We start from the raw sequence: 12154 nt of genomic DNA on the forward strand, positions 1-12154 counted from the left end.
TGTTTTTTTTTCTAACTTACAAAGATTGAGAAATAAGTAAACTCCATCCAGTAGGTTGCACAAACAGGTCTCTATACGACTTACCACGCCATTTAAATCTAAAAAGAAAAAGTAGTTTATAACAGTTCAACTTGGTGGGCGGAGAACAATGGCTATATGGGAGCATTGCATTGGCAAGTGGGAGCATTGCATAATGAACAAGTGGTTTTCTATTTTCAAAACTGAATTGAATTGGAAATCCCCAATACAAATATCACCATACCACTGCAACCCACTTACCTTATCAGGATAACTAAAGATCAATGAGCGTTCTCCGTTCTTGTCGAACCCAAAGTAACTGACATTACCAAGCTAATAAACCCTGGAGACAAGACCCCGACCAGAAAACATTCACTTGGGCTCCTCTAGGACTTGGACAGTAAGGGCCATAGCGTAATAAGGAGAACAATCTCGCAATGATTTTCCTCTCAAGCTACTCAGGAGCTCCACGGCCAATGCAGAGCTCAAAGTGGACAATCAGCTCTTGATTCCGCAGCTCACCCAGCACATGAGGTAGCAATGCTTTCACTGGGTGAGCCACTGGAAACCGGGGTATGTACTGTTATAGCAGATTGAAATTCTTAATAGTTGTTTATGTTAACCCCTTCTCATTATAAGCTCTAACATCATGAACTTTTTACAGTTATTTGACAGCAAAAAGGCATTGATCGTACAGCAGTCTGCTTTGTAAACCTGCCAGTGACAGTAATTGCAGGCTTAGAATATGTCAGTCCTTATCATTATAGGATTCTTCCTGGGGATGTAGTGTAGAAGTTATCAAGTGGGAAGGGGAAGACATTTTTTATTACATCCTCTATTAAATGTGAAGACCACTTTTTAAAACCTTTAGAAAAGAAAATCCCCAAATCAGGATACCTTCAAAAAGACACATCACAAAAACACCTTGGCACTTGTTAAATGGGCTTCTTTTGAATGAAAATGAGACAGAACCTCTTCCTATGAGCAATGACCACGGACAGAACGTGGAAGCTCCCGTTACCACAGCCAGTGCTGTACCTGCCTGCTCTGTGAATATATACTGTTGAAAACTTCAGGTGGCACAGTGGGCTAATTCACAAGCTTGTTTTTAACTTTCAGCACTGGAGGACTATGCTAGAACCTGGCTCAGACCACAAACAAAGCCCCCAGTGGATTTTCATCAGTTTGCAGTCTCTGCTTGAGAGAGGCACATGACTATAGTGTGGTGAGGTATTGTGGGTACATTGTTTATCTCGGTTGAACTCTAGTTCGTTGGACATAAAGGCTTGATGTAACTAATAAAAATCTGCTACAAAATACAGACCCAGTTAGATTCTAGTAACACATCATACAATCAGTATTGAACTAATAATCAGACTCATACAATGCACATCTAAGAGAATATTAAACATGTAAGAAATAAAATATAGGGAAGATTGTATGAAGTATCCATTTAACTAATAGAGCACAACAGCAGAAATAACTCAGAAGTACAGATGAAGGGTAAAACACTCTCACTCAACAATGCCAGTTTACCCCAAGGAATGTTCCAGACAGGAAGCTGTCTATAAGGATGGAAGCTATCAAACTGTTTTGAATCCTGTGATCTGTCACGAAAATACTTGACAAAGGAACTAATAAATGAACTGCTATATTTATTTTCACACATAATAAAAGTTAATCAGTTTTAATTTCCTGTGCTCATTTTTTGTTTGTTTTTTCACATAGACATTTCAACATTCACATACGAAAAACCTATTTCTAATAGATCAAATAAATATGTGCCAGACATTCTTCTTTATGAACTAATGTGAAAGTGGATCCATATGTCCAAAGTATTGAATCCAGTTTTTAATGTAGAATGATGCTCATGATTTTTATATTTTGTCCTAAACAATGTTCACAGATATTCAACTTCAAGGTATAATAACCCATCATTTTGTAAAAATGTCATTGTGAATAGGCATCACTATTTTTATATGGCTAAGGTATTTGTGGACATAACATGTTTGGCTGGTACCGTTAAAGTTATTTTCATTTAACTAAAATAGCACAGTTGTCATTTGGCAGTTGTTGTGTTAATTCAAGCACGTTTTACAGCTTATTGTAAATTGATCTTACTAAATTCAATGCTGAAGATTAAAAACAACATAATCTTGAATACATTTTTACTGGTGTCAGTTTTTGACAAAACATTCGATTTTCAAGTTAGTAAAGGGTTTAAGAACATTTACTTATTCGAATTATTTGAAATTTGGACACGTGAAATAAATCAACAAATTGACAACTAAATAAATAAACATAGCGAAGGAGTTTGCAGAAAGCATGTACTGCAAATGAATAATTAAAACAATATGGAAACATAAAAAAAAAGTTTAATTAAATTTAAACTGGGGAGGGAGTGGGGGCTATGTAAATTAAATTTAAACTGAGGAGCGGTGGGTGGCCTATGATCGAAAAATACTTTTAGAAAAACAGCATAATTCCCAATTTAACATAATAGCCAACAGATGTCGCCCTAGAGTCACAGCAACATTCGACTATTCCTGTTTGTTCCTGTAAACGGTACCTGAATCAGGTTGGTAGATTTTGTGGAGGAAAGCTTCATTTTAGGAGGAGCCTTAACTTCTGAAGAAGTAATGAACAAGACAGACAGGAGATTCTGCGAGTGTGTGTATGTGTGGAACGGAACTTGGTTATTGCTGCTAAAGAACTATCTCCAACAAGAGAATGCATTACCAATTTTTTTAATTAATTCAACTACTTTAAAATCAAGGAAGAAAATACATCAACTACTTGAGACTGGCTACTGGTTCTGAACATTTGGAAATATTAACCATAATCATATTCTCAACTCATGTTGCAGGTAAGGTACTTTTCTAACGTTCAAATCGACTGTGATTGAAATGCAATAATTGCTGTATTTTTTTTTCTTCTGAATTATAAACTTAAACATGTAGGCTCATAATGAGTGTTTGTAAACACCAGTAAATACATGTTCTCGCAGAAGAACCTACTCCATGTTTCAGAATGGAACAATGCCTTCAGAAACACAGCACTAAGTGACTCCCCTCTTCTAAAAGTGAACAGCGGGATGGCTGGTAAAAACTAGCCAGCATTAGTCAAACATTTCATTGTCAAGAGGCACATTACTGTTACATTATTTACAGTAACCAGGTAGGCAATATTATATATTGCACTAGTTAAGTGAACACTAATTCTACCGCTCTGATTTAAGAGTTTTAAACATTTCAGACGCTGTAGCAATGTGCTTCAACGTGCAAACCTATAAACAAAATTCTATACTTTATAAGACAGCGAGCAACATGCACGTTCTTGCCGTCCATGTGATGTAGCGGCGGTACTAATCTCTGTGCTGCTGCAGTAGTGTGTAAAGTATTTTGTTTCCCACTGTACCAAACACACGGTAATTTGAGAAAGCTATTTGCGCCGCACACTTCTCTTGTCATCGTGCACAATTTAGTTTATTTTTACATTTTGGGCCCTATTCACAAAGCTTTAAGTAACGCATTCAGTATTTCTTATGCATAAAGTTTTAGATACTCATTTTTAGACTGTTATTAAAGGAGCCAACGACATCAAGTATATGTGACAGTATGCATGACAGTGGCATGTTAATATCTCAATGCTGCGAAATTGCGGAGGGAGTTAGACGTTTTTATCTGGTCTTGTGTACATTTTTGAGTTAGATATATATTGGCAACGCCATCCTGGTGCAGTGATAATAATAATAATAATAATAATAATAATAATAATAATAATAATAATAATAATAATAATAATAACAGATTGTCTTTTATGGTCACTATGGTATCACAGCTAAACCCATCCCCCAGTATGGCTTTTAAAAATATAGAATCGCATTTCACTAGATGAATTTACACTGGATTAAATGCACAAGCACAGTGGTACCTCAAAATGTTAGTTAGCCTATTTCTCAGTAAAAATCTTGGTATATAACACTGATTGCTCTAAAATTGTGTATTTTGGAAAATGGGGCGATTATATATAGTAATCACCAAATCTGAGAAGGGCAAAATGGGAAATACATGTCCACGTGTATTCATCTGATAAAACAAAAACAAAATATTAAATGACAATATATGACATCAATATATCAATAAATGTCAATTCATATGAAAAGTAGTATTGCAGTAGAGGTATTGAAAGCATACCATGTGGAATAATTACAGTTTATTGATAGTATACTGTTTTTAAGTACACTAGATTTAAAAAAAAAAATTGTAAGGGGATATATTGATATCAGCCAAATGTTCTTGCACACAAACCGTCACACCTTCCTAGGGATGTCAGATGGTAACAGAAAGCCTGTATTCCCTTCATGCAGCCTGGTTCATTCAGTGTTTTTCATTCCCAGTGTTCCTGTCATTCAATGCTGGAAAAGCATAATGCTCCAGATTCATTTTTGCCAAAACAATTGCATCATGCTTTAACTTTCTCTATTGTACAACATTCACAGATTAAAACAGTAAATAAACAACATTTTCTTCTCATGAGTCAGGCAATAACTGTGGTTTTTATTATTATTGTTGTTATTATTATTATTATTATTATTATTATTATTATTATTATTATTATTATTATTATTAGCAGAAATCAGTTAATAGCATGTCCCTTATAAAAATGTACTGTACTGTTTGAAAGGAAAAGCTTAGAAAAGTATATTACTATTAAAGCATAAGGTAAATCACAGAGAAATATGAAAACCATGCTGAACCGTGGTAAAACACAGTAAAAGCATGTTTTGTTTTTTTTTCAAGTAAAAATCAGTGTGTCAGAAATCGTATGAATACAAAGAGAATTAAAATGCTTTCAAAATGCAATTGTGTGCAACTTTACTATCTCATTAGTGAGGTACAAAAGACAGACCGTGTGTACCATCACATTACCTGCTTATCCGTGATTGAGCAGTCATAGATCACAGGGTTGCATTTTATTGATACCGTAGTTGCACTTTTTTTTTTATGAAGACCTTCCGCAGAGGTGTACTGTGTAATTGGTCTGTTCTGTTAATTCCTGAAAAAAAAAGTTCCACTCCTTTTGAGCAGCTCAGAGCGCTGCAGAGCAGGTTTCATCAGTGATCCGAGAGAGCAGAAAGATTCTCTCTCCGAGTCGCTCAGTTACTTAATGCACCCACTGACATACAGTAGAATATTCTGGAATATTCTGGAGTGTTTGGTTTTTTTTGTTTGTTTTTTTTTTTTTGTTTCCAGGCACATGCTACATTAGGGTGTTTTTATGCTCAAATAGTAATCCTTGTGCTAACGCGTCAGTAGTTTTTGAGTATGTCCTTGGCTGTTTCTTATAGCCATTTCACATAGTCTGATCAAAATCGCACATCGGTGACTTTTGTAACTGTTTTTACTGGTTGTTTTTACTCTGTTCTTCTGAAGTGCTGCAGTAGAAATCAGAGGTAATGAGGAATTGTCTGAAAAGGAAACTTTGGTCTGTTCCGAATCTGGTGTTTGATGAAGCTGAGAAGTATTCAGTTGAGACCTTTCATTCATGTTCACACTTGATTATTTAGCATTTTGCTAATAGGATTGTAACAACCAGGGACTGAGGAGGTAAAAGTCCCAGCAGTGTGTTGTTCTTGTGTATTAGCTTCAAAGGGATTTCATTTTTCTCCACAACAATGTACAGATATATGTATTTGATCCCCGAAACCATTATTATATATATATATATATATATAATATATATATATATATATATATATATATATATATATATATATATATATATAATTAGACGTGTTGTCAGTTGTATTTTTGACAAAAAAAAAATTTCCTTGTAACTTAACATTAACACCGTGTATTCGGATTACACCGCAGACCTACCATACGGAGCGTATTTAAATATCTAATTAAACGGTCAGGAATGATTGATAATTACAGAGGATTAGGCTTGAATAGATGAATGCACTATTTGACAACACAGCCAGCCTGTAGCTCTTACCTGGCAGCTCAATTGGCTGAAGACTTAGCATTTTTTATTTTTTTTTACCTTTGGGGTTAAACCCTATTGACACAGACTTTGTCTTTAAGCTATGCATGTGTCAAATAAAGGGCAGAAGCAGTTCAAATTCAAGTTTTGAAGTAGCTTTGTCAAAGCACATTGATGTGGACAGATTAATCAAACCTGTTACTCTAGGTGTGAAGGAATGATTTTAGGGTTATTTTCCAATAACTGCGTAAATATTATTTCGATATAACTCATTAAATAAATATTTATGTGGAGCACAAACTTCTAGTCTATCTTTTTGGTGTAAACAGCTCCTAAAGTAACAGCTATTAGGACAGCTGTAGGAGACAGCGCTTTACTTTACCTATCGGCCTCCCAGGCTAGGGAGCATGTATGCTGCCCCCAAGGTGAACAAGTGATAGAAAACTGAGATTAGAGAAAATTTCAGGGTTGCCCCTTGGCCCAGGGAGAGCCGCCCTCTTGGAGGTGACCGATTGGGCCTCCAGGGCCAGGGAGCATGTATGCTGCCCCCAGGGGGAAACCTGGAATGACAGAGAGATTTGTAAGATAGATTTGACCAGGGGTCCCCTCTGGCTCTCATAGAACCTTCCTCTCGGCATCGAGGCCAGCTTGGCTGGCCCTAACTTTGGGAAATGAACATCACTTGCCCCCAAAAGAGGACCCCTGGCTCCCCACATCTGAACCACCAATTAAAAAAAAAAAAAGAAACGTTAGTGACAATCAATATCTATAGCTGTGAAATGAATCCAATATATACACACACACACAGACAGACACACTTTGTGGAAGAAAACCTCTGGTGGTCCCGGCTGAGAAATGGCCCCAACTCAGGGCATACTAGAAATATTCTGTTTGGCCGAATAGATATCAGAGAGAGACTATCTAGAGAGAGGTGGAGGGCAACTCAGAGGTGGAGGTAAACAAAGCATTGGACAGACAGCTGAAGAACCTGACTTTTCTACAATTTCTAATTTTGTAAGATAATTTATTACCAAAAATTGCATAGTGAAGTATTGGAAGTCAGAACGAGAAGATGTTGTGAATACATGCTGCCATAATGAATGGAGAGAGAACCTGCAGTCATGACTAGTGTTCCGCGGTATATCGATACCTACAGTATATCCATTCAGTGCTCAAAGAATGTCACAGACATTTGCACATCTATTTTAGATGTTATAGTAATAAAATAATGACTTAGATTGCATTATTGAGGAGTTTGGTGATAAAACGAGTGATCAGGAGAGGATTTATAAATATGCATGTCTATAATGAGGTATATGAGAAATGTAGCAAACAAAGGGTGGGGCTTGGCTGGAGATGCAGTATTGAGTGTCCTTGTGCGATTTCGTGCCTTTTAAACCTGTTTTACTGTGAAAAAAAGAATGATATATATATATATATATATATATATATATATATATATATTTATATATATATACATACACACACACATACATAATTTTAAACAGCGTGGGTAAAATAAACGACGTGTATGAAAATAAATTGGACCTGATGCGCCTGACAAGCGCTGAATAAATGGACTACTAAGGGTTAAAACTCTACCGCATGTCAAATGTTAGCAATGTTTTTATATTCTTTGGATTTTGTGTTAATTCATATTTTTATGTGCATGTAATGTGACAGCTGTGAAAATCCTGTGTTTTGAATTGCATGAATGAGCGATGGAAAGGCCAGAATGAATGCAGACTTCACTGCCAGCATATCAGTTTCCCTAACAGGATCAATGTGAAGCCTCACCTGCAGAGATTCCGAGTCAGACAACACAAGTCCGCCAATGCAGACAGCTACAGATTCAGCATGAAAGCAATGAAAAGTACTTAGTTTGTTATAGCAAGTATAGTGGTAGTCTTTTGTCTAAATTACTTTCTTTGCAAGATTTTTAATAACCAAACAAGCATGAGGGGCCGAATGTTCTTATTTAATGTGCACTGGGGCATTGTTTTGATGGAGACATTTGGCTTGAAACAGAGTTAGCAGCGTTTTTTCAATGCAGTTCGCCAGAAATGTGTATATATGTGTATATACTCTAGTAGCAGACCAGCGAAGCTGGACATGGAAGCTAGGATAGAAGGTGGTCACTGACTGAGGGCGGTGATGCCAGCACAACCCAGGGGCAAAGGACCCAGCAACTGAAGACAGGATACAGAAAGTGGTCACTGACTGAGGGCGGCAATGCTGACACAACCCAGGGGCAAAGGACCCAGCAACCGAAAACACATACGAGGCTTGTGTCTCAGGGAGCCACTCCTCGGGAGGAAGACGGTCCCGGAAGATAGAGATGGAGAGGTACCCAGCATCTGAGACTTCTGTAAAGGGGCGCTCGTTAGACCCCCAATTGGCCGAGACTTCACGCTGCCTGGGATCTGAAATAAGAACAAGGCATAGAGGTTAGTATGGGACTCGAGCACGGAGTAGCCATGTCCCGAATTGAGGCAGAGTATGGAACAGAGCCTTGAGTGAGGCAAGATAAGCGCAGGAGCTGCGAAAGGACAGAGTGTGGCCGGGGGTCTGCTCTGACTCACATGGTGAGAACCCCCCTGAAGGTAAAAGGAGGCTGATGCCTAGCCCTGAGGTCGGAGAAGTGAGACTCATTTGCCCACGAAAGGATGGACCCCCGGCTCCTCACGAAATCTCCCATGAGACAAACAAAAGACAGCACATGCCAGTGCATAACATAAACAAAAGACCAGAAGGACAAACAGGACAAACAGGAGGATGGTTAGTGATTTAGTAGGATGTGACTATGTGTACACCTGCTGCTCAGTGGAGAGGAAAAACCCTTGAGGCTGATTAGGGGAAACCCTCTAGTGGCCCCGGCAGACAGGAAGCCCCCACTCCGGGCATACTAGCAATTTTAGAAGGAGCAGCAACTATATCAGAGAAGGATGAATGAATGTAGGAATCCACTGTAGAGGAGGAGCAGCTCCTCCATATTCGTGATCAGGCTGGCTAAGGAGGGGGTCGAGGAGGAAGGCCTGCTCTGGGGGCGAGGGTAGAGAGGAGGGAGGCCTGCTCTGGAGGCAAGTGTGGAGAGGAGGGAGGCCTGCTCTGGAAGCGAGGCTGGAGAGGAAGGAGGCCTGCTCTGGAGGCAAGGGTGGAGAGGAGGGAGGCCTGCTCTGGAAGCGATGGTGGAGAGGAGGGAGGGCTAATCGGAGAGGGTGGAGTCGCTGTGAGTGTGGAGAGGAGGGATGCCTGCTTGGAAGCTAGGGCGGAGGAAATGCGGGAGGCCTGCTCGGAGGCGAGGGTGGAGTGAGGCCTGCTCTGGAGAAGAGGGTGGAGTCAAGGAGGGAGGCTCGCTCAGAGGAGAGGGTGAAGTCGAGGGAGGCCTGCTCGGAGGAGAGGGTGGAGAGTAGGGAGGCCTGCTCTGGAGGCAAGGGTAGAGGAAAGGAGGGAGGTCTGCTCGGAGGCAAAGGTGAAGAAGAGGAGGGAAACTTGCTCTGGAAGCGATGGTGGAGAGGAGGGAGGCCAGGGTGGAGGAAAGAAGGGAGGCCTGCTCAGAGGCGAGAGTGGAAGAGAGGAGGGAGGCCTGCTCTGGAGGAGAGGGTGGAGTCAAGAAGGTAGGCCTGCTCTGGAGGCGAGGGTGGAGAGAAGGTAGGTCTGCTCGGAGGTGAGTGATGATAGGAGTGAGAGGAATCAATGAACCGAGGGTCTGGGGGGGGGTGGGGGGGTTCCTGCTGGGGAAATACCTTGAAAAGGGGGATAGGGGACTTGATACTAGCGGACCGACTGCGCTGAATTGAACCATCTTGGAGGTATGCAGCCAAGTGATGGAGTAAGCATAGAAGGTGGCCGAGAGGCAGCTGGTTCCCATGGGTACATCTTTGTAGGGGGAGAAGTGGCTTTTCTGAAGAGTGGAAATTAGCAAATGGAGAATGTTTGTTGATATAGACAGACAGGAAGGTGAGGCAGGGGGAAAACTTTTCAGAATCCTACAGAGTTCAGGAAAAATCTCATCAAGCAGCTTCTTGAAGGATCCCAGGGTGTCAGCTTCAACAACATTACTGGGGAGTTGATTCCAGACCCTCACAATTCTCTGTGTAAAAAAGTGTCTCCTATTTTCTGTTCTGAATGCCCCTTTTTCTAAACTCCATTTGTGACCCCTGGTCCTTGTTTCTTTTTTCAGGCTGAAAAAGTCCCTTGGGTCGACACTGTCAATACCTTTTAGAATTTTGAATGCTTGAATTAGGTCGCCACGTAGTCTTCTTTGTTCAAGACTGAACAGATTCAATTCTTTTAGCCTGTCTGCATATGACATGCCTTTTAAGCCCGGAATAATTCTGGTCGCTCTTCTTTGCACTCTTTCTAGAGCAGCAATATCTTTTTTATAGCGAGGTGACCAGAACTGCACACAATATTCAAGATGAGGTCTTACAAGTGCATTGTACAGTTTTAACATTACTTCCCTTGATTTAAATTCAACACTTTTCACAATGTATCCAAGCATCTTGTTAGCCTTTTTTATAGCTTCCCCACATTGCCTAGATGAAGACATTTCTGAGTCAACAAAAACTCCTAGGTCTTTTTCATAGATTCCTTCTCCAATTTCAATATCTCCCATATGATATTTATAATGTACATTTTTATTTCCTGCGTGCAGTACCTTACACTTTTCTCTATTAAATGTCATTTGCCATGTGTCTGCCCAGTTCTGAATCTTGTCTAGATCATTTTGAATGACCTTTGCTGCTGCAACAGTGTTTGCCACTCCTCCTACTTTTGTGTCGTCTGCAAATTTAACAAGTTTGCTTACTATACCAGAATCTAAATCATTAATGTAGATTAGGAATAGCAGAGGACCTAATACTGATCCCTGTGGTACACCGCTGGTTACCACACTCCATTCTGAGGTTTTTCCTCTAATCAGTACTTTCTGTTTTCTACATGTTAACCACTCCCTAATCCATGTACATGTGTTTCCTTGAATCCCAACTGCGTTCGGTTTGACAATTAATCTTTTGTGCGGGACTTTGTCAAAAGCTTTCTGGAAATCTAAATAAACCATGTCATATGCTTTGCAATTATCCATTATCGATGTTGCATCCTCAAAAAAATCAAGCAAGTTAGTTAGACACGATCTCCCTTTCCTAAAACCATGTTGACTGTCTCCCAGTACTCTGTTACCATATAGGTAATTTTCCATTTTGGTTCTTATTATAGTTTCCATAAGTTTGCATATAATAGAAGTCAGGCTTACTGGTCTGTAGTTTCCCATTTCAGTTTTGTTTCCCTTTTTGTGGATCGGTATTACGTTTGCAATTTTCCAGTCTGTCGGTACCACCCCTGTGTCAAGAGACTGCTGCATGATCTTGGTTAGCGGTTTGTAAATTACTTCTTTCATTTCTTTGAGTACTACTGGGAGGATCTCATCCGGCCCAGGGGATTTGTTTATTTTAAGAGCTCCTAGTCCCTTTAACACTTCTGCCTCAGTTATGCTAAAGTTATTTAAAACTGGATAGGAACTGGATGACATGTGGGGCATGTTGTCAGTGTCTTCCTTTGTAAAAACTTGTGAAAAGTAATCATTTAACATATTTGCTATTTGCTATTGGGGGTAGGAGGACATTAACTGGAACGTTGATAATCCTAGGACATGGTTCCGTGACTGACTGGCGGCTCACGTTGAAGAAATGATGACTTTGAAAGTTGAATAAGGTGCCTTGATGAAGCTGGTCGGATTGGAGGAGCAGCGTCAGATGAGGAAACACGAATCTGGGAACTGAAATAAGTCACAGGAATGGATGCCTGATGCAGGGAAGCTGGATGTTACTGTGATGGTAGATACTGAGCATCTCAAAAGCAGCTGAATAAGGTTGCTTCATGACCAGGTCCTTGAAGGGGGAAGAGTTGAAATTGGAGAACTTCAGTTGATACAAAAGGTTGAGGAGGAGGGGGACTCCTGAGAATCCCTCGGAGTGACAACAAACTGCAGGAATGTATAGAAAAACTGGAGCGTGCGAGCTTCACAGTGATAGCAAACCAGCTTAAAGACTGTATAGCAGTTGTGGTGTTATACTGCCATCTAGCAGTTGTGATTGGAATTAACTATTGGCTTGAGTGAAGCCGGGTAGAATATATTTGGTTATTGTGA

General features: G+C 39.9%; 1 pseudogene; it reads left to right on the top strand.

Moving 5' to 3' along the window:
- The first annotated feature begins 2679 nt into the window (after positions 1-2679).
- LOC121321038 overlaps positions 2680-12154 on the top strand; it is a 47140-nt pseudogene continuing 37665 nt past the window's right edge.

This window comes from Polyodon spathula, chromosome 9, assembly GCF_017654505.1.
Source record: "Polyodon spathula isolate WHYD16114869_AA chromosome 9, ASM1765450v1, whole genome shotgun sequence".
Classification (NCBI taxonomy): Eukaryota; Metazoa; Chordata; class Actinopteri; order Acipenseriformes; family Polyodontidae; genus Polyodon; species Polyodon spathula.